The 20,574-nt window shown below is 38.6% G+C and overlaps 1 protein-coding gene across 7 annotated transcripts in view; it reads right to left on the bottom strand.

The window, feature by feature from the left end:
• The window catches only part of PKP4 (plakophilin 4), a 234,538-nt gene that overhangs the window by 166,455 nt on the left and 47,509 nt on the right, over positions 1-20,574 (bottom strand). The window contains exon 1 of one of the 7 annotated variants that reach the window (XM_035007978.1): positions 17,101-19,301. The exons of 5 other annotated variants lie outside the window; for them this stretch is intronic. The gene's annotated coding sequence lies outside the window, so the exon portion shown is untranslated. Of the gene's footprint in view, positions 1-6,218; positions 6,602-17,100; positions 19,302-20,574 lie in introns of those variants that run through there. One more of the 7 variants, XM_035007979.1, reaches the window with a different exon arrangement.

The raw sequence follows: 20,574 nt of genomic DNA on the forward strand, positions 1-20,574 counted from the left end.
ATCTAGGATCAAAACCTAAGTGCCCTTGGACAAGTTACCATTGTTGAGCCCCACTTTCCTCCTTAAAAAAGGGCTTACTAATTCTTTCTACAGCATAATATAAGGATTTTATGGGAATCTTTATTTTTTATATATGTGGGCTTGAGATATAAAATACACTTAAAATATCATCAACTGAATAAAATAGCTCATTTCTGTATTTACCGGCTACTCACCATAAACAAGATATGAAGTCTATGAAGAAAAAAATGCCACACATAAAGATCTTAGATTAACATTTAAGCAAGTAAAGATATGAAAGTATTCTATGCCATTGAAAAACTACACACCTTAAAATAAGCAGATGGTTGCAAAGAACAAAAATGTTACTATGCAACAGTGGAGCAAATAATGCCAAGAATCAGAAATTTTAAATGTCAAGAGTATAATATCATGAAATACCAATGTGTAAGGAAAAGAGAAATAAATTCAGTGCACAAAGAAAATCTGAGAAAGGGAGAAAATAGAAACATCACTGGGGAAGTAATTATTAATTCTTTATATAAATAGGAAGAGCCTTACTGAAAGATATAATTATATTATTATATTACATCACTGTAAGTATACCACACTTATTTCATAATATTTACTTTGATAATTCTTACTGTCCAGGATCAATATCAGATGAGCATTTTCCGAATACCACTCTGCCCACATGTGTAGGGGGCTAGGGGGTTTGGGCATAAGGCAGGGTCACTGACCATTAGCGCCTCATCACCTAGCTGAGGCAGCAAAATATGAATCAGATCAAGGCCAAGTAGAGCAAGATGCAGTGATGGAATAACAATACCAAAGTTAATAGGTAGAGGCTGTGAAACACTTATGAATTTGTAAAATAAACCAGTATCAGGCAGGAGAGGAGATTTTCATAGGCAGGGATGATACTTTTTGTTCTCTGATTCCTCAAAGACTGAAAGGTAGTGCCGGCAATAGCTAGTACTGCTGGGCTGAAGAATGACCACGGTGCCCCTGCATACCCGAGGGTGAGACACTTCACTGCCCCTCATTTCTGGAACAGTCCCCAAATAACATAACCTAACACTGGGCAGAGGAGGGATGCCACAGTACTGACAAGTTCTAAACCTAGTAAGGTCTTCTAACCACTTTCTTGTAGTTCTCATAACAATTTAAGGAATCATAGGAACCAAGGTACGACTAGAGCCACAGGATAAGATTACTTCTTCCCATTAGCAAAGGAAAAAAAAAAGCCACCAAAAAATAATGAGTGCTTCTATAGCAAAGAGACCGTGAGAAATAAGGCTTCGTGCTTCCTTCAATGACCTCAACTTGCCTGATTTGGACAAGCACATTCTAGGGACCTGAGAATATCAAAGCATTCTGGGGACTCTGGAGAATCACAGGGAATGGTAGAGGTGCCAGAAAACTGGAAGCAGGAAAATGCCATTGCTGTTTTTGAAAAAAGAAAGTAGACTCTCTTCACATCATAAACTAGAGAGCTAGACATAGATCTTAGGTGAGATTCTTAAAAGGATTTTATCCAAGAGATGATCTGTGAGAACCAGAAAGGGGCACACCAAAGACAAGTCATGTTAAGCTGTTCTAATTTCTGTCTTTGGCAGCGTAACCATGGAAATGTAGTGTGTCTAAACTCCAGTGAGGCATGTATATTAGAAGTCCCCCACGATATTATAATCATCAGAGAACTGGCAGAGGGCTGGCAGAGGGCAACTGCTGACTCTCACAGCCTGAAAATGTCTGAAGGAAACATATCCTCCTACAAAGGTTTCTAATGTAATGCCGGAGAACTTTGTTCTTGACCCAATCCTAACCAAAAAGTTTAGCTATAATGTAAGTAATACACAGGCATGCTCAAATTCTTCAATGACTATGAATACTGAATTAATCCATATAGTAAAATTAAAATACAGAAAACATTGCTATACTGCAATAATGAGCTACCTCTATGAGATAAAAACAACGGGAATAAATGCGGGGTCTTATATTGAGGTTAGCTTAGCAGCACCCTGGGGAAAAGATCTAAGGACTTCAGGTCCAAGAGCAGAATGAGTGAACCATGCATGAGACAAAGCTGCTCCAAAGACAAGGTGATTTTATACTGTGTTGATATCAGTATTTAATGTGACAGGAAGAGGGGCACATGTTAGTGTACACCTCTCCTTCAGGCTCCTTGGGACATGTCCAGGTCCAGTTACAGATGGCACATTTGCAGAAAGAGACGCAAATGTATCCATTCAGGAGAGGATGAGTAGGATGGTAAAAGTATTCAGCCATTCTTACCAGGCACAGGAACAGGGACAAAATGAATGACAGCTCCTGCTCCGTAGGAGCTCAGACCTTAGTTGGGGGGGAGGAGGGCAGGCGTGCGGGAATGGCAGCTAATAGAACAAGAAGAGTAAGTCTGATCTCAAGAAGAGAAGGACTATGCAGACAAGCAGACGTCTATAAACCTCTGAAGGACTGCTATTGACAAACAAGGTTAGACATTTTAGGTTATGATCCTAAGAGCTGGATCAAAAACTAATGGGTTTTGTGACAAACTTGTATTTGCCTTTATTATTACTGTCTTTACACTTTTAATCAAATCTGGCTAATGGTTATATTATTTTTAATCAAAATGAAAAGTTGAGCCACGAGAGGAAGCTCAGGATGGGCTTTCCTTTTGGAGCAAATATTCAAGTGTCTGAGGCAGACACTAAGATAAGACAACTTCTACACTCTGAATTGATGTGAGTGTTCCTCAGTTTTCGGAATGTTGTCTATCATTTCACAGCTATCTGTTAAAAGGCACCTGCAGGGCAGGAAGCTGTGCTTTTCCTGAAGGCATGATGGACACTGGAAATCTTAGTGCTGTTTCTCTGTCTGGCTGTACAAACCTGAGATGAGTTTGTGACCAACTCTTACAAGTGTCTTCTCATTTTATCCCAGGCTTTACTTACTAAATTTCCTCTTGCCCAGGTCTATTTTTAACATTCTGTTGAACTGTATTCTTTTGTGCCTTGTAAAAACACTTTTTGGAAGGCAGACTCTGTACTTTCACTATAAACTTTATTGAAGACAAAGAAGCTTTTATGTGCAACTATTAGTATTTGTGTATGTGTGTATCTCAATCTTATAGTGAACTATCATTGAGTAATGGGAAATTTTTCTTCCCAAGGTTGCAGGCTAGATACATTCAAGAGTGAGTATTGAGGGGCGCCTGGGTGGCTCAGTCGTTAAGCGTCTGCCTTCGGCTCAGGTCATGATCCCAGGGTCCTGGGATCAAGCCCCACATCGGGCTCCCTGCTCGGCGGGAAGCCTGCTTCTCCTTCTCCCACTCCCCCTCTGCTTGTGTTCCCTCTCTTGCTGTGTCTCTGTCAAATAAATAAATAAAATCTTAAAAAAAAAAAGAGTATTGAATCTTGAGAATGTAGATGTAATAAATGCAGGGTATGGATGTAACATACAGCTATGCATGTACTATATATGGGCAAAGCCTATGACTCAATATCTATAATCACTTTTACCACAGATACTAATCCACAAAATTGTCTCTGTGCTAAATCTTTCTGGGATAGATCAACTACATACTGTATTTTCCTCTATTTACTTATTTCTACTCTCCTTACTGACAATTTTTGGCCAAAGTATACTAAGTATACTTTGTTTCATCTTATCCAGTGATACAAACTGGAGTCTATATATTTTTCTCTCCTCTTTTGCATTAGTATTTTGGACTATAACATATCTCATGACTTTTTTCTTTTTTTTAAGATTTTACTTATTTGACAGAGAGAGACACAGCGAGAAAGGGATCACAAGCAGTGGGGAGTGGGAGAGGGAGAAGCAGGCTCCTGGCTGAGCAGGAAGCCCGACGTGGGACTCAATCCCAGGACCCTGGGATAATGACCTGAGCTGAAGGCAGACACTTAATGACTGAGCCACCCAGGTGCCCCTCTCATGACCTCATTTTGAACGCTCAGAAAATGCTACGATGATTGATGACAACCAATTCAAAACTGATAGGACAAATAATGATCCCTAAGAACAAATTAAGAAAAATAATAAAGGACAGAAAATAAGCACGATTATTTAAATTTTATTCAAACCAAGATATTAATAATACAGGATAATAAACATTTTGGAATAAGCATTAGATGAACAAAATACTGTAATAGTAAAAACAGAAAAAAAATCACTGAGTATCCTATGTAGTAAAGACAAGTTTCTTTGCTTTACTTATAATGAAACTGGAACTACAGAAGAATGAGGTACTGGGAAATCAGGAATATGCGTCAGAAGTTAAACACCTTCAGGACCATATGGAATCTATTCTAGAATTCTAAAAGGAGTACTAGATGAACTTTTCACAGTTAGAGTTTTAAAATATCCTAGAAGTAAGAACCATTTCTAAAATCTGCAACTCTTTAGGAAGCTTACAGATAGTTACATACTAAACTTCTAATCAGACAGTTCATCCAAAAAATTGAAACTTCTTGGCAAGAATTTGTTTAGAAGGGAGCTATATGCCAAACAGCACAGTAATTCTAGAGAATAAACTATATACAGCAGTTAAGTGTTTTGGCTTATGGATTTTACAATCAAAAGATCAGTGCAAGATAACCTGATATTTAAAAAAAGGCAAAAGTTACGTAAACAGACCTTTCAAAGAAGAGGAAATCTAGGTGGCCAAAAATAAGGTGCTCAAACTCATTAGTAACTAGAAAAATACAAATTCATACTACAGTGAGAAATCAATAAACAACCCCCAGAATGACAAAACATTTATCAGTACCAAATTCTGGTGAAGAGGTAGAACAATAGTAAGTATCGCAGGCTGCTGATCAGTATATAAAGGAGCCATCACTTGGGAATACATTTTGGCACCTATCTAGTCGGGCTGCTGATACATATATTCCATAGCCCAGTAATTCCATTCCTGATTATATAGAGATATTCTTGCACACAAACACTGGAGAGCCATGTAAGTCAGGTCATGGCAGCACTCTATGGAAGCTCTGAATTGTAAACAACCTGAATGACAATAGTGAAATGGGTAAATACATTGTGGTATAGTCATGCACTGTGTTTCATCTATAACAACAAGTGAACAACAGCACTATACAACAAGAATGACTCTCACAAGTACACTGTTGAATAAAAGAAGTCACAAAAGAATACAAACAGTAGAATTCCATTTAGGTAAAGTTTAAAAAATAGGCAAGATAAAACTGTTTATTAAGGATGCATTTGGGGGCGCCTGGGTGGCTCAGTTGGTGAAGCGACTGCCTTCGGCTCAGGTCATGATCCTGGAGTCCCTGGATCGAGTCCCGCATCGGGCTCCCTGCTCGGCAGGGAGTCTGCTTCTCCCTCTGACCCTCCCCCCTCTCATGTGCTCTCTCTCATTCTCTCTGTCAAATAAAATAAATAAAATCTTTAAAAAAAAAAAAGGATGCATTTGTAGGAAATGACTATCAAAGTCAAAGGAGTGGTTACTTCTGCAAGGAAGATGCAGATTGTGATTTTAGAGGGGACATTAAGAACTTTTGGAGTGCTGGACTGGCATGGGCAATTACTAACGGACGTTTTAGCTTTTTAATGTTTTTTAGCTGTATATACATTTTATGAGCTTTTCTATAGTTTTTTTCATGAAAAAGGAAAAATACTAATATAGCAAAACAAACTTATACGTAAATTCTTATTAGATGTGATCTGTAAATAGAAAAATTTAGAGTATTTTTTTTTTTAAAGATTTTATTTATTTACTTGACAGAGAGAGAGATAGTGAGAGCAGGAACACAAGCAGGGGGAGTGGGAGAGGGAGAAGCAGGCTTCCCGCTGAGCAGGGAGCCCGATGTGGGACTCGATCCCAGGACCCTGGGATCATGACCTGAGCCGAAGGCAGACGCTTAACGACTGAGCCACCCAGGTGCCCAAAATTTAAGAGTATTTATAAATAGAATGCAATAGTGGGTAACAGCTCAAATACTAAAGACTATCCATTTTTAAGAGAACTGATCTACTTCTGGCTATGAAACTACACTAAAAAAAGACACTAAATTTTATAACTCATAAATGTCTTGAAGGTATTTATTTCAATAAAAAAAAAGGGGCTTACACTACAAAATAAAATGTCTGCAACCCCATATACCATTCACTAATAATTTTTGAAAATAAAACACGTAGTTAATACATAACATCAGGTTCAACACTGCTCACACCTCCAGGCAGCAGTTCACATTGTGTTCTATATGAATGACGCTCCCTGGAGTGTGCAGAGTGTGGACACGGTTCCTGTAACACAGATAAACATTGAAAAACTGTTAATAAAACCAAGAAGTATCTTATTTGTTATGGACAGCTAAGAAGGAAAAATGGAAATTTCTTTTTGGAAAATCCTACAGGTTCACCTTGTAGGATTTGGGATCTGTTACACAGATGAGGAAAAAGAAGAAGCCTGGAATGTTAAGGGCTGATAAAAAGGCTGATAAAAAGATGGGGGTAATCAAAAGGCTAAGAATGTAATTAAAGCTGAGGGGTGATGACTGGATCAAAAGGCATGATGAGCATACATTTCCACTCTTTTCCAACTCAAAACACCATGAAATGACAGAAAAGGCCTTTTTCTTTTTTAAAATAAGAAAATTAGTCTAGAAATTTTAAAAATGACACCAGTGTGCTAAAAAGTCAGAAAAATAATGACTATAAACCTATGGCAAAATACCAGAGGGAACCATAGCACCAAACAGAGGAGGGACTGCTTTGGAGCAGGTTGGGGTGGGGGTGGTGGGCAGGTTGTACACTTAGGCTACTCAGATACCAGATCCTAGGTTCTTAGGTCAGGGTCAAGATCAGATGATCAAGGGTAGAGCTAGTGCAGCAGGGTGGTCTGCCCTTGTCCTGGACATGCTCAAACAGTTGCCAAGGTCAAAGGAGGAGTTGATCCAGACAGAGCAGGGCCTCAGTCAGCTACTGATGCCCAGAAGGGACCAATTCCCTAAAGAGGAAAAGCAAAGTGAAGTATGTAGAAATAACATTTAATGAAGCTTTACTTACTTACTTACTTATTTATATAGGAGTAGGAGGCAGCAGAAGAGGGAGAGAGAGAGAATCTTAAGCAGGCTCCACACCCGGGCTTAATCTCACAATTCTGAGATCATGACCTGAGCTGAAATCAAGAGCGGGATGCTTACCTGAGCCACCCAGGCACGCCTGAATGAAGCTGTTTTTAAATTGAAAGCTGTGTACATGAAGGAGAAACAGCCAGAGACCTTGAAATAAAGTTATAGGATAAAAATAAAAATCTCAATCAATGGAATAAAGAGAACAATTTTTTTTTTCAAAATTTAGGGGTGCATAGGTGGCTCAGTCAGTTAGGTGTGGGACTCTTGGTTTCAGCTCAGGTTGTGATCTCAGGGTCATGAGATCAAGCCACGAGTGGAGTACGCTTGAGTTTCTCTCACCCTCTCCCCTCCTCCACCAAGCATGTGTAGGTGCGTGTGCACTCTTTCTCTCTCTCTAAAATAATCTCTCTCTCTCTCTTTTTTAAGAGTATTTCATAAGAAGGGCACCTGATTGGCTCAGTCTGTAGAGCATGCGACTCTTGATCTTGGGATTGTGAATTGAGTCCCAAGTGGATGTAAAGATTACTTAAAAACAAAATGTCTTGCATAAGAATGATCTAAATCATTCAGAAACTTAAAAAAAAAAAAAAAAGAGAGAAAGAAAGAAAAAAAGATGAAAAAGATAAAAGAAGTTTGGAGACTAGAGACTAGTTCAGGGTTATGCTTATTTACCAGTAATAGTACTAGGAAGAAAGAAAAAAAGAAGAGAAATACTAAAAGAAATAAAAATTTCTCAGAGCCCATTTAAAATGGGCTAATAAATGAACAAAATGAATGAAATGAACTATATCTAGACACAATCCACTGAAATATCTGGTTCCAAGGAAAAAGAAAAGATTGTACATGTTACCATGGAGGAAAAACAAACTGCTTACAAATGAATGAGAGTCCGTTTGGCATCAGAGCTCTTATCAACTACAGAGGAAGTAGCAATAGCTTCTGGTACTGACCAAAAACTATGATTCAAATATGAACGCAACATAAGAGCATGTTAAGACTCAGGAGAGTTTGGCTTCCACAGTCTTTAAAGGAAGTTCTGCAACCAAATAACATATACAACAGAAGAAGGATTAGGACACAATAAACAGTGCTAAGCAAATAATTCAGACAACTGAAAATTAAAGTCTAAATAAACTGCTCATGATATCAACATGAGAGGGGTGAGAAGCTGAAGAAAATAAAATTGTCCTGATGTTCTAATTTAACCTAGTGGGAAGAAATACATACAGAGTAACTACAGGTGAGCAGTGCCTTTGCTGGTCCCCTCAGGAAGAGGCAGAACCCACTGCTCACCCCTTGAATGTGGGGCTGGCCTCTTGGGACTCCCAAAACGTGGCCAATGTAGATCGTGTGCAACACTTGAGGCTAGGTTTAAGAGGCCTAGAGCTTCTTCTTCTGGAATCTTGAAATCACTATGCTGTGAAAGAGCTCAGGATTAAAAGATGCCATGAAGACAGAGGCTCAGTACTCCCAGCCACTCTGGCCAATACCTCAGATTATGTAAGACAGGCCATCTTAGAAAGTCCTGCCCTGACCAAGTATCCAGCTTACTGGAGCCACCTGAGTGAGCCCAGGCAAGACCAGCAGAAGAACCTCCTTACCAACCAAGATTTGTGTGAAATTTCAAAACCATTGTTTGAGTCACTGAGATTTAAGAGGACTTGCTACATGATAGGCAAGTGAAACTAATACAACCACTAATGAGGATAGGGAAAAAAAATTAACTTGTATTATTTTTAAGAATCATAAGATTAAAAAATTAAATTTTTCATGCTGAATTATAAAGATATAATTTATTTAAAGCATTATTGATCTTCCACTTGTTACATACTACACTATAAACTAGATGTTATCGAGAGTATAATGATGAATAAGACCTTGGCCTCCAAATCCAATTTACAGTCTAAAGGGACTATCTAAAGGGAAGACAAATAAAAAAGCAACTACAATAAAATGCAGCTTGAGATAAACAAGGCAGTAAGAGCTCAAACATGGAAGGCAGATGCTCAAAGAGGGGTTTCAAAAGATATGAATAAATGGGGATGCTATTCCAGGTGCAGCAGAAGGACCCAGGTGGAGGAAAGCCCACCTATAATGTATTAATTAATTTTATTAAGCTTTTACATTTAAAAATTTGCTTTAGGTTCAATAGATTACTCAAAAACCTCCCTAGACTATTGTTTCATATCATTTGCAATTAAGAATATCTAAGCCATATCAAATCTCAAGCTGTTTAAATAAAAGATTTGTTTTTATCATTAGTTTTTCATATCAAATGCTAGTGTTAACAAAGATTAAAAACTAATGAAATCACTAACACAGCACATATGGGGATTTTGAAATATGGTAATTTATAAGTGAATTACTAGAGGCAATAAAAATAATGTAAAATTGTTTAATTAAGGACTTGGGTATTTAATAATATTTATAAGGTCTACTAAAGATAAAAAGTATACAACCTAGTAACAAAGTAACCACCTTCTATCTTATGCAGTGGCTGTCTTTTTAGTTCACTATATTGATTTTTCTTTTTACATGGACTAGCTAAATGATTTTTCAGTGTCTTGGGATTTATACTCAACTGTCTAGCTGATAATAACCTAGATCTGTATTGTATTTCTTAGAAGTTCTGCATTAGACTTCTATTTAAATTATACCTTCATTTGTCATTTGAAAAAGTCCATTTAAAATTTAAAATTCTCAAAGTATGCTCCATAAACGACTTCTAGTTCGTCAAAAACAAGGTTCCTGTGATTAGTACATCTGGGAAATACTACAGAGCCTGTTTCCTCTTGAAAATCCCTAAAAACCTTGTTTTCTTTTTTTAATTTTAATTAATTAATAATTTGTTTATTATTTTTTAAATTTTATTTTATTATGTAATGTATGGTTAATCACCATACATTACATCATTAGTTTTTGATGTAGTGTTCCATGATTCATTGTTTGCGTAGAACCCATTCAATATGTGCCCTCTTTAATACCCATCTAATGGGTGTTCTGTGGACCAGTTACACTGGCAGCACTTTAGAACTTGTAAGAAATGCAGAATTTTCAGGCCCCACCCAAGACCTACTGGATCAGAATCTTCATGTGAATAAGATCCATATTGTACACACCTTCAAGTTTAAGAAGTAGCAGTTTAGAGCATTTTAAAAACTTTGCGAAATCTTAAAGTCAATGAACCTGTTTAATCACATCTTACTCAGTTTTGCACACTTATTTGACCCCTACGCTTTTTGAGGGTCACCTGGTACCATTTTGAGGAACGTACTTTGAGAACTTCCACAATATAATAATCATTATTATTAATGAGCAAATGTAGCTAGAAAGAGGAATTGCTCCATCCTTTATAATTAAAATTGGGCTCTCCCCAGCTTTTCCAGTGATGTCAGTTTATTAAAAGAAAAACATTAATTAAGTACTTTTAAGAAAATGGGAAAGAAAAATTTAAGCTTTTTTTAATAAAGATTCCTGCCAACAAAATTAAGCATGAAATTGTGTTTTGGCTGTAAGCTGGGTACCAATTTCTTGGAAAACTTAATTTCTAAATTAAGGAATAAATGATTTTCCAGAAAAAGAACCTGGCCTACTCCAGGCCAGGTGTGAGTTTTAATTATATTTTTCATGCTCGCCTCATGAACACTCATGTGGAAAAAGACTAGGTATATATAGTGCATACTGGTGCTTTGGTTGGAAAGATCAACTCTCCATCTGGGCTATAACAATTTGCTTAAAAGGTGTCTAGTTTGGGACAGATGTTAATCTATAAGATGTCTTACTGAAAGTACAGGTGAAAAAGAAAAGTTGACAGTTTTGAATTAGAGTATCATCAAAAATACTGATTTTATACATGTTTAAAGTCACTTTTAATAATGCTGATTTAGGGGCGCCTGGGTGGCTCAGTCTGTTAAACATCTGCCTTTGACTCAGCAGGGAGTCTGATTCTCCTTCTCTCTCTGCCCCACCCCTCGCTCGTGCCTTCTCTCTCTCACTCTCTCAAATAAAATCTTAAAAAAAAATAATAATGCTGATTTAAACAATGATGCATCTAACGATTTCCAATTTCATTACAGTTCTTTAGTGTAAAAGGGAAAATTTTAGGCACCAAAAATAAAGTACAGGAGATTAATAAATGTATTAAGAATCCTTTCTTTCTGTTCCCGTTTTCAGCAAGTTTAAGTTAGAGAACTGATAGCTGTCTTTCAGTCTCATTTATTCAGTTTAGATTCTGTATGTTTAATGCTATCTTCTGTTTCCAAGAAGACAAACATATTTTCACACTTAACATCTCCAAATAGCTTTTTGAAGAAAGCACAAGAAAAAATACCAACCATTACAAAGTTTCTAGAATTTGTTGATTACAGGTGGCCCATCAGTGTAATTTCCAATTCAGTGTTCTGTATCCCTCAACCATACACTCTAGGTTCAGTGAGAGCAGGGACTATTTTCATCTGTATCACCACTGTATCCTCAGCAGCAATAAAAGTGCCTGAAACATAGTAGATGTTCAACAGAGTTTGTTCAGTCAAATGAAACAAATGGAGGCAAAGAATGGCAGGATACTGTGTTCCCACTGAAGTAACATTTACACGGGAGGTAGTGTCAGGTTTCAGAACCATCAAGATGCTGAAGGAGCTCACAGTCTAGCAGGAAAGAAAGGAATAAAAACAGTGTGATGAATGCAACAGTAAAGACACATAAAACATACCACAGTAGGAGGGTCATCAGGGAAGAAGACAGTTACCGCAAAGACAGAGAAGTAGAAGAGAATGCTAATGGTCTAACCTTGGGGTGGGAGGGAGTAGGTGGAGAAAAAGAGGGAGAAAACTCTGGAGATTAGAAGATGAAGGAACCATGATGGCAGGGAAGAGATGAATTGCCTCACATGATGGTGAAAGTTGAGGAAACAGTTTGACTGAGTCTGAGGCCTCTGCCGCAGTGAAGGTGGGAATGTGACCTGGAGTTCAGTATTACGGATAAGGAGGAGTGGAAGAGAGTAAAAACTAGATGGTGTCAACTTGGGAGAACAGTAAAACATCTGAAAGGTTCAGTGAAGAGCTAGAGAGCAACTCTGGGGAACGGAGTAACTTCACTTAAGAAGAACATGCCAGGGAGAACCTGTAAGAAAAAAACATTCTTCCTTCCTCAAGGTGCCAAGTCCCTGGGGATACAATGATAAATATAATCCTAGGAAACCTTGTCTTTCATTGTCCAGGTGGTCTGTTTAAGGAGACTACAAGGAAGTCCTCAAGTATCACCATATCCTCTTGGCTTCAATATCCTCATAGGGCACACTCAGATGCAACAGGGAGCTGCTCCTCAAGATCCAGAGAAAAAGAAGATAGGGCTGCTCCCAGGAGAAGAAATTTAGAAAAATCAATAAAATAAGGCTAAGACTGGATATGGGCAGAAATAAACTAAGAATCAGTAAATGTGTTTTTCTCAAGAACTTTATAAAGTAATCAAGGAAAATATCTTAACATCCAGCCCAGAATCAGAATGTGATTATGATCCAGCGTGTGTGATTACCGTCAGAACTGGAGAAGGGAACAGTCGGTATGAATCCCAGGAAAGGAAAACCAAGATTCTGGCTCTGTCTGGGGAAGTAAAAAATATGAGATCTTCTCCGAAAGGGATAGAAACAGTCCTGAAATGAATTCTCTCTGGTAACTCTCTCTTCACCTTTGACAGGACTCTAGGTTCATGACTCCAACAACTACCTTGATGGCCAGAAGGGAGAAAGAAGTCTGTCTGTCAAACATGGACATTTTGGTAATATGAATTAATAGATTAGCACTCTGGTTAATATATTAGTCCTCATTCTTAGAACCAAAACACTGGACAGGCTCAGGACTGCAGTGACTTCAAAGCTCCGTGGTGTGATTTTGGGGAAGCCTCATTTCTACCACTATTTGTCCTCCCCAAACAACAATCCAGTTGAGTGGTCACTCGTTCTGATTCAGAAATTTAAGAAAGGTTAGTCACCATGAGTAACATACATCTGTTAGTCACTCTAGAACAGGATGAAAACAGCTACATGCTTAAAGAGCTGCCTAGGAACGTTTTCTGTGCCAACTGTTCCACAAATCTCTACCACTGCTGGGCATTTGCTATGTCTGTGCATTGCACTGCCAACACAGACATGTTAATTAAACTAGACTCTTCCAACATTCATTAGTTTAAATCAACTTTTGCAGAACCATACCTTAATTCTGAGATACCATTTATGTCTAATAATCCATTTTAAAATTTTGCTTTAAAAATAAAGTGCGGGCCGCCCGGTTGGCTTGGTCAGTTGGACGTCTGCCTTGGGCTCATGTCATGATCCCAGGGTCCTCGGATGGAGCCGCACATTGGGAGTCTGCTTCTTCCTCTCCCTCTGCCCCACCCCCTGCTCCTTCTCTCTCTCGCTCGCTCACTCACTCTCTCTCAAATAAATAAAATCTTGAAAAAAAGTGCATTTCATCATTTGAAGGACAATTTTAAACCAAGAACAAGGATAACATGGTTCAGTACTCCAAACATGATATCCAGAAAGCACCTAGGCAATTACATCTATTCTATACATTTTTAAAATAAAGCCTATCATTAAAATTCACAGTGCTTTGTGTGTTAGAATTCATATCATGCCACTTCTTTTGGCTTTAATCCTACCCATTTTTATGACTAAATATGCTTTATTTAGGATTTTTTAAAACACCCAATGAGACTGATTCAGAGTGGGCATCTATTATACCTAGCTTGTGTTTACATATTCTCCTATTTCATGTGTAAAATTTAAATGGCGTGTCTCAGTCACAGGAAAGGTAAATAAGTGTTTTCTGTTTGAAAACTTTAACAAAAATAAAATTGCACAGTGGAAGTTTCACTTTGAAAATGTCTTCCTAACTGGTTTCAGTGTGTCTGTCTGTCTCCCTCATCTTACTCTCACATTTCCAGAAGGAAATTCAATCGGGTGACACACTTAACTCAGCAAATGTTATTCATCAAATAAATAATATATTAAATTGTTCAAAGTTACAGCAAATTCTCCAACTTGCTAATTTCTTCCAAACATTTGTCTGTTTGGAGGTACCGGTTAGTTTTAGCATTTAAATCAAATTGTGTATCTCAAATTAACTGAAAAGCATACTTTTGTTCAACCTATTACAATATGTATAAAAAAAATAAAGACCTTAAATTTAAAGGATTTGAGGAAAGGTTCTGTGGGTGGGTAACACAGTAGGACTCCAACATGGATTTTAAAGACCTCTGCATGTTCCTTCTCCCCTACATTTCTCTTAGGGCTCTCCTCCCTCAACTCACTGAGGCTCATAGGTCTTCCCTGACCCCGGGGTGCTCCTTAGGGACAACAGGAATTGAGCTGGACCTTGAAGAATAATGGGGCAGAAATATTTGGACAAATCACTACAAAATCAGGCCAAAGTTTGGTGGAAATTTGGAAGGGGCCCATCTGTGTCTGCTTGTCCCCAAACTGTGGGCATCCTTGCTAGCAGCAGCTCCTTCTCAGCACAGCCCCTCTGTGGGGTGCTATTTTCAGGCCTTCAACTCAGCCCTCCAGCCCCCACCCCACCTCCAGCAAAGCTCCAGCCCTGGGCTTCCTGCTGCTTCCAGAGCACAGCCCCTCCACCTCTGTCATTTCTAATTCCACAAGCAAGTGTAAACCACGCTCCCCGACTCCGCTTCACCAAACCATTTCTTCCTTCACACACATACTTTGTTAGTGCCTCACCCTTAAGAAGGCATTCCTCAATGTGTTCTGGAATTGCCTTTTTTTTTTTTTTGATGACTCATCCCTCTAGTCCAACTAATCTAGTTAGAGTCTTAACAACACACAGTGTTCATTTTCACCCACTTGTATCTGTTCTTAAAATGCTCCCTTCACTTATTTAAAGTTAGTGTATTGGAACTAGGATCCTGTCTTATATGTATCTTCTCTGGTAAGTAATACATGTGCTGGGGCATTTCATACTATGCCTGCTGACGGAACTGGTTTTACTATGTGAGGAGCTAAAAAAACAGAAACTGGCGCTACACTGCTGCACTTGCTGGAAAATGTTCAATATATTGGATGGCTCCTATTCAAAGGCAAAGAACCCCTGAACAAAGAACTTGCTTAAAGAAGTTTTTTGTTCGGTAGTTGGCACCAAAAATGTCAAAAAGAATCAGATTTCATTTTCTCTCTTCCTGGTTAGGTAACTTGTTTCTTTTTAGGTGAGGGTTTTGACTTCCTTAAAGGAAGAATTTAGGAAAAACAACCACAACTCAAAGAAGCTACATTCCATTAGCAGGAGATAACCCACCCCAAGCCATGATGTGCTCACTCTGGTATTTCTAAATTCTCAGGGACAGATTTTAGTGTATAACTAAAGTGTACTTTTAATGAGACCCTATAAATCAGAGCTATGATTCCCACAATAATCCAGAAAGCTGTTATCAAAGTCTTGATTGTTTTTCAATATAGTGAAACATTACCTGTTCAGATTAAATGGGCATGAGAATGAAAGGACTGGATTATTCTGTATTGTAAAAACATGTTTTTTTATTGCTGCCGTTAAAAATATAGGTATCTGTGCCCTGATTTAATGAATGGATCCATAGCAGCATTTAGTGATTCTAAAACTGTGATAGAATACCTCAAAGATGAACTACATCTAAATCTCTTAAAATTTTACTTTTTTCTTTTTGCTTAATATTTCATTTATTCAGAATGTAAAGGTAACTTCAGTCTATCAAACTGATCACAAATTCAGAATCTAAATTAATGTGACATAACCAAGGCTCAAAAAGTAAGTATTTTGAGTTTAAAATATTGTGCCCTAGGGCACCTGGGTGGCTCAGTCGGTTAAGCGGCTGCCTTCGGCTCAGGTCATGATCCCAGGGTCCTGGGATTGAGTCCCGCATGGGGCTCCCTGCTCGGCGGAGAGCCTGCTTCTCCCTCTCCCTCTGCCTGCTGCTCATCTTGCTTGTGCTCTCTCTCTTTCACTATCTCTCTCTGTGTAAAATAAATAAATAAAATCTTTAAAAAAAAAAAAAAAATATTGTGCCCTAGATGCACGTTCCTGTCATTTTCATTTTGGGGGTAGGAGGAGACTTGCTTTTATTAATCTGAAGATCATAAACTGTGATTTGAAGTTTACTGACAGGTTGACAGGGATATGCTCATATTTCTTAGATACTGCAGAGAACCTACTTAATGACCTCTGAAAAGTGGAATATTCACCAATAAAGTATGGCATTACAGAGTATAAATAAGTAATGATTGATAAATATTTAGAACCTTGGCAGTGCAAGGAAGAACACGTTAGACGACTTTCCACAGCCACCCAAGAATCGCTCTACAATTAAGGTAACAGTGTGAATATAAAATTTTGATGTCCCATCAGCCTAGCAGGATTATAGTGGCTGTGTCAAAAATACCATCTGTCCAAATGGAAGTACGTACCCTCACAACTTGTAAGAATTACAGCAACATACGTAAGTTTGAACATCAGAGGTACTATGATAAATTAGACATTTAATTTAATGTTTGATGAAGATGGAGCAAGCTGGCACTTTGATGGAGTAGAAAAAGATACTGAAAAGGCAATCTGCTTATTTTATAGCTCAACAACTCTCTTCTTTCTGAGTCACTACTCCTACTATGAGAGCAGCTCGACCTCTCACTATCAATTTTCTACCTATATATCAACTGTAAACTATTACAAAACACATGCAAGAAATGTCAGTGGGAATTAGGAAGTGCCTAGGATTTGAAGTGGTTTCTAACTTTCCCTCACTGGCATCTTTATTTCTGTTTTCAATGTTTTAGATGGAATGTCTAAGGGATAGGTACTTTTTGGGTGGGGAAATGCACGTAGCTATGAAAGGAGAGAGGCGGCGGTCACCTGGTAGTAGAGCTACAGTAAGCAGAGGTGGAGAAAGTCTACTACTGGGGAGGGGTCCAGGAATTTTTCAGTCATGGACAAAAGCTCACCATGGAGAGCACTGGGCTCACATTACCCTGCATTCAATTGGCAATAAAGATGTAGAGCGCTTTGTCTAGGAGTGGTCCAAGAAATTCCATGGCCCTAAACATCACTTCCTTATCGACTGCTTAATACAATATATATTTCCTCTGCTCTTTTGATATCTGTGAAAGAAACAAAAGAAGTTTGAGCAAGACATCAACATTAACTTTAATAATCTGAAGGTCACAAAACAACTGAAAAACGGTAAACTCACCAAGAAGCCCAAAGTCTGTTCTACCAAGACCTGCAATTCATCCCTTGAAGAAAGTGGAGTTTTCCAAATGGAGTAAGGTAGGCAAGAGATGGAGCTGGGAAAGTGTCAGGGTTCTCAGAAACACATCTGAGAATCAGCTGGGACAGTCTCCTGTTGCCATAATTGAGTCCCAGTTTCACAGTACTCTGTTGATCTTCACCACTGTGATATCTGAACCAGCTGGCTTTCAATTTACTTTCGACTAACAGCTGCCATGAGCAGCTACTGAAATTACATCACAACAAAGCCACTACGTTAACAGCATAAAGTCGTCTTCGTACCTTCACAGTGGTCAGTCACACAGAAAGAAACATTGAGAAATATACAGGTCTCTTTCTAGACTTGAATTCATGTATTCTGATTCAGTATGTGACACCAATCATTTATAGATCAATATATCTGCACCACTGCAAAGTATATGTATCATGGTAAGTGTACAAAATATGAAAACATCCAAGTGACAGGCATGTCATCTCGGCCGTCAAAGCAAAAGAAGTACAAAACAGCCTAAGGCTGGACGGAACAGGCTTTGTGTTGACCAGGGGAATCACCTGACCATTTCTCACCCCTGACTTTCTCTAATTCCATATTGTCATTGAAGACAAAGTAGCAGCAACACCTGGCAAGACCATGTCTTCAAAAGTGAGTGCAACCACGAAGAATAACCATTAACTAAATATGGTACTTTTAGAAAATACTTAGCCATTCTTTTACTAACCACTTTTGATTTATCTTCCCTAGTCAAAATAATTTTTACCAGCAGTTGGCCGGCCATCCATCCTAAGACTATGGCGAAACTGTATCTACAGGAACTTCTTGGCAACAGTTCATAAAAGCATTTTAGTCAGAGGGAATAGGGAAAAGTTCCACTCTAATGTTTCTTTCCTATTCTCTTCAGAGAATTATAATATTCTAATTTATAAAATTTTACAAATAGGTGAAAAAATGTAAGTATAAATTTTGAAGAGATAATTGTGTCAATTCTTGTTCAGATTTCAAAAATAATCACAAAACAAATAGCATTAAACATAGTAGAGACTAACACTAAGGAAGCCCTTTAACCAAATACAAGATTAGTCAAGAAGCACTTCTGTCAGAAATGCCTGAGATCACCAACAGATACTAAACATTGTTATGGCTAAATTATGTGGTTGGCAACATACACTTGAGGACTAACAAAAACAGCTTCACAGAACTCTAAAACAGGAAGGACCTTGGAAGATCATCTACTTGGGTGGTTTTCCAAATTCCCTATTTTCTTAACCCCTTTCTCCAAATAAACTCAAGAGTAACACCAATAATAAAAAAATAAAAGCAGTAGCTACTCTTCCTGGGCCTTCTTCATCTCCTCAGCCACAGCTGGTCAGGCAGCTTCCCTGAAGAAGACCATTATCAAGGATGGCACTTCAGAGAGATGACTGGAGGCTCTGAGCCAAGAGACAACCTGCCCGAGGTCTGGCTAATGGATCTGCTGGTTCTCAAGGCAGGGTTCTTTCATTGCAGGGTGCAACCAAAGCAATGCAATCCAAAAAGGAACATGAGTGTGTTACCATCCAACAAACTCAAAAGTACTTTCTTAATGCTGCACAACCTTTTTAGATTTCAAAATTTACAGTACAGCTTTGAGGGGAGAAGCTGGGATTTACTGTTTTCCACATGTTTTACGACTTCAGAATGAGGACTGTTCAAACTCACAGCTGAAGGATGTGCCTCCCGAGTATTTCAGAGGTCTCCCCCGCAAGTTAAGGCTGGCAGCCTCATTTCATGCCCCTCTGCCCTGTACCTGTACTTCTGGGTCAGCAACATTCTACCCTTCAAACTGCTTCTGCCCTCTTGCTGTTCCAGGCCCTGGCACGCTCCCCCTTTCTAGCTCTCTGTCCCTTACTTCATACTGCTGAGTCATTTGCTTCGGCTGAGACCTTCCTGACCTTGACCCATCCCCTCCCAGTCATCCCATGGCCCTCACTTCTTCCCCCCTCACTCACCCTGCTTTTTCTTTGTAACACTTATTACCACCTGATCGGTCTCATCTTCCCTCACAAATATAAGCTACATGTGTATAGTGGAGACTTTGTTCATTAGTTTATCAAAAGCAACAGCTATCAGCAGGCAACATGGTGCAGGAGGAAGAACCAGGCTTTCCGGGAAGCCCTGGTCAAATGACTGTGGTTCAATTTTCTGATTCCTCCCAAGCTCTGACAGTTCCTAAGGGTTTGTCTGGTTTTCTTGGTAGATCTACTTCTGGGAGTGGGGTGGAATCCTAAGGCTCTGATGATCACTTCTAGGCTAATTACTAAAAATATAATTCTGGAGCCCTGAACTCAGTTTCAATTTTCATGTTTCTTGGCCATCAACAGGGTGTGTCCTTCCAGACACTCAAATTAAGCATGTCCACAGCTGAATTCATAGTTTTCCTAAATCTGTGTGGCTTATGGAGTACCTTTCTTACCAATATCTTCAGCCATTCAAAATAGCTATTTAACTCACTCTTGTAATATCCTCATGAACTAAGGAGGAGCAGTACAGAGATGTTTTATGAGGGGCACCTGGGTGGCTCAGTCAGTTAAGCGTCCAACTCTTTATTTCAGCTCAGGTTATGATCTCAGGCTCCTGGGATCAAGGCCCGCATCAGGTTCCATGCTCAGCACTGGGTCAGCTTGAGATTCTCTCTCTCCCTCTGCCCCTCCCAGACCCCTCAACACCTCCCCCCACCAGTCTGCGTGTGCATGTGCTCTCTCTTTCTAAAATAATAAATCAATAAATACATTTTTAAAAAAGGAAATGTTTCATGAACTAAAGTCTATGAAATTATGGCATCAGAGCCAGGACAAGAATGGAGCTTTCTCTTAATTTCCACCTGAAAACACTATTAAGCTCTCCTGCCCATTTTCTCATGTGAAAGAAGCATCTTTGTGAACACTGGTATGAGCAGGTAGTTTAGCAGTCTACAGTGACTCTTAATCTGTTATAATCAACAGAACAGCCATCAAAAAGCAAAGCTAAAACATCACTGTAATTGCACTGAAATTATTAGAAAATGTAACATTAGATATTCAATGCATTCAATATTTTGGGAACTATCATAATAAACTTGATTAGAATACAATAAAGAACTGAAGTTCCTGTGTACATGTAAGAAAGACAAAAATAGTATCTAACTTGCTGTCACTTATATTCCAGATTAGCC

The sequence above is a fragment of the Mirounga leonina genome, unplaced genomic scaffold, assembly GCF_011800145.1.
Source record: "Mirounga leonina isolate KUSES-001 unplaced genomic scaffold, KU_Mleo_1.0 Mir_151, whole genome shotgun sequence".
Classification (NCBI taxonomy): domain Eukaryota; kingdom Metazoa; phylum Chordata; class Mammalia; order Carnivora; family Phocidae; genus Mirounga; species Mirounga leonina.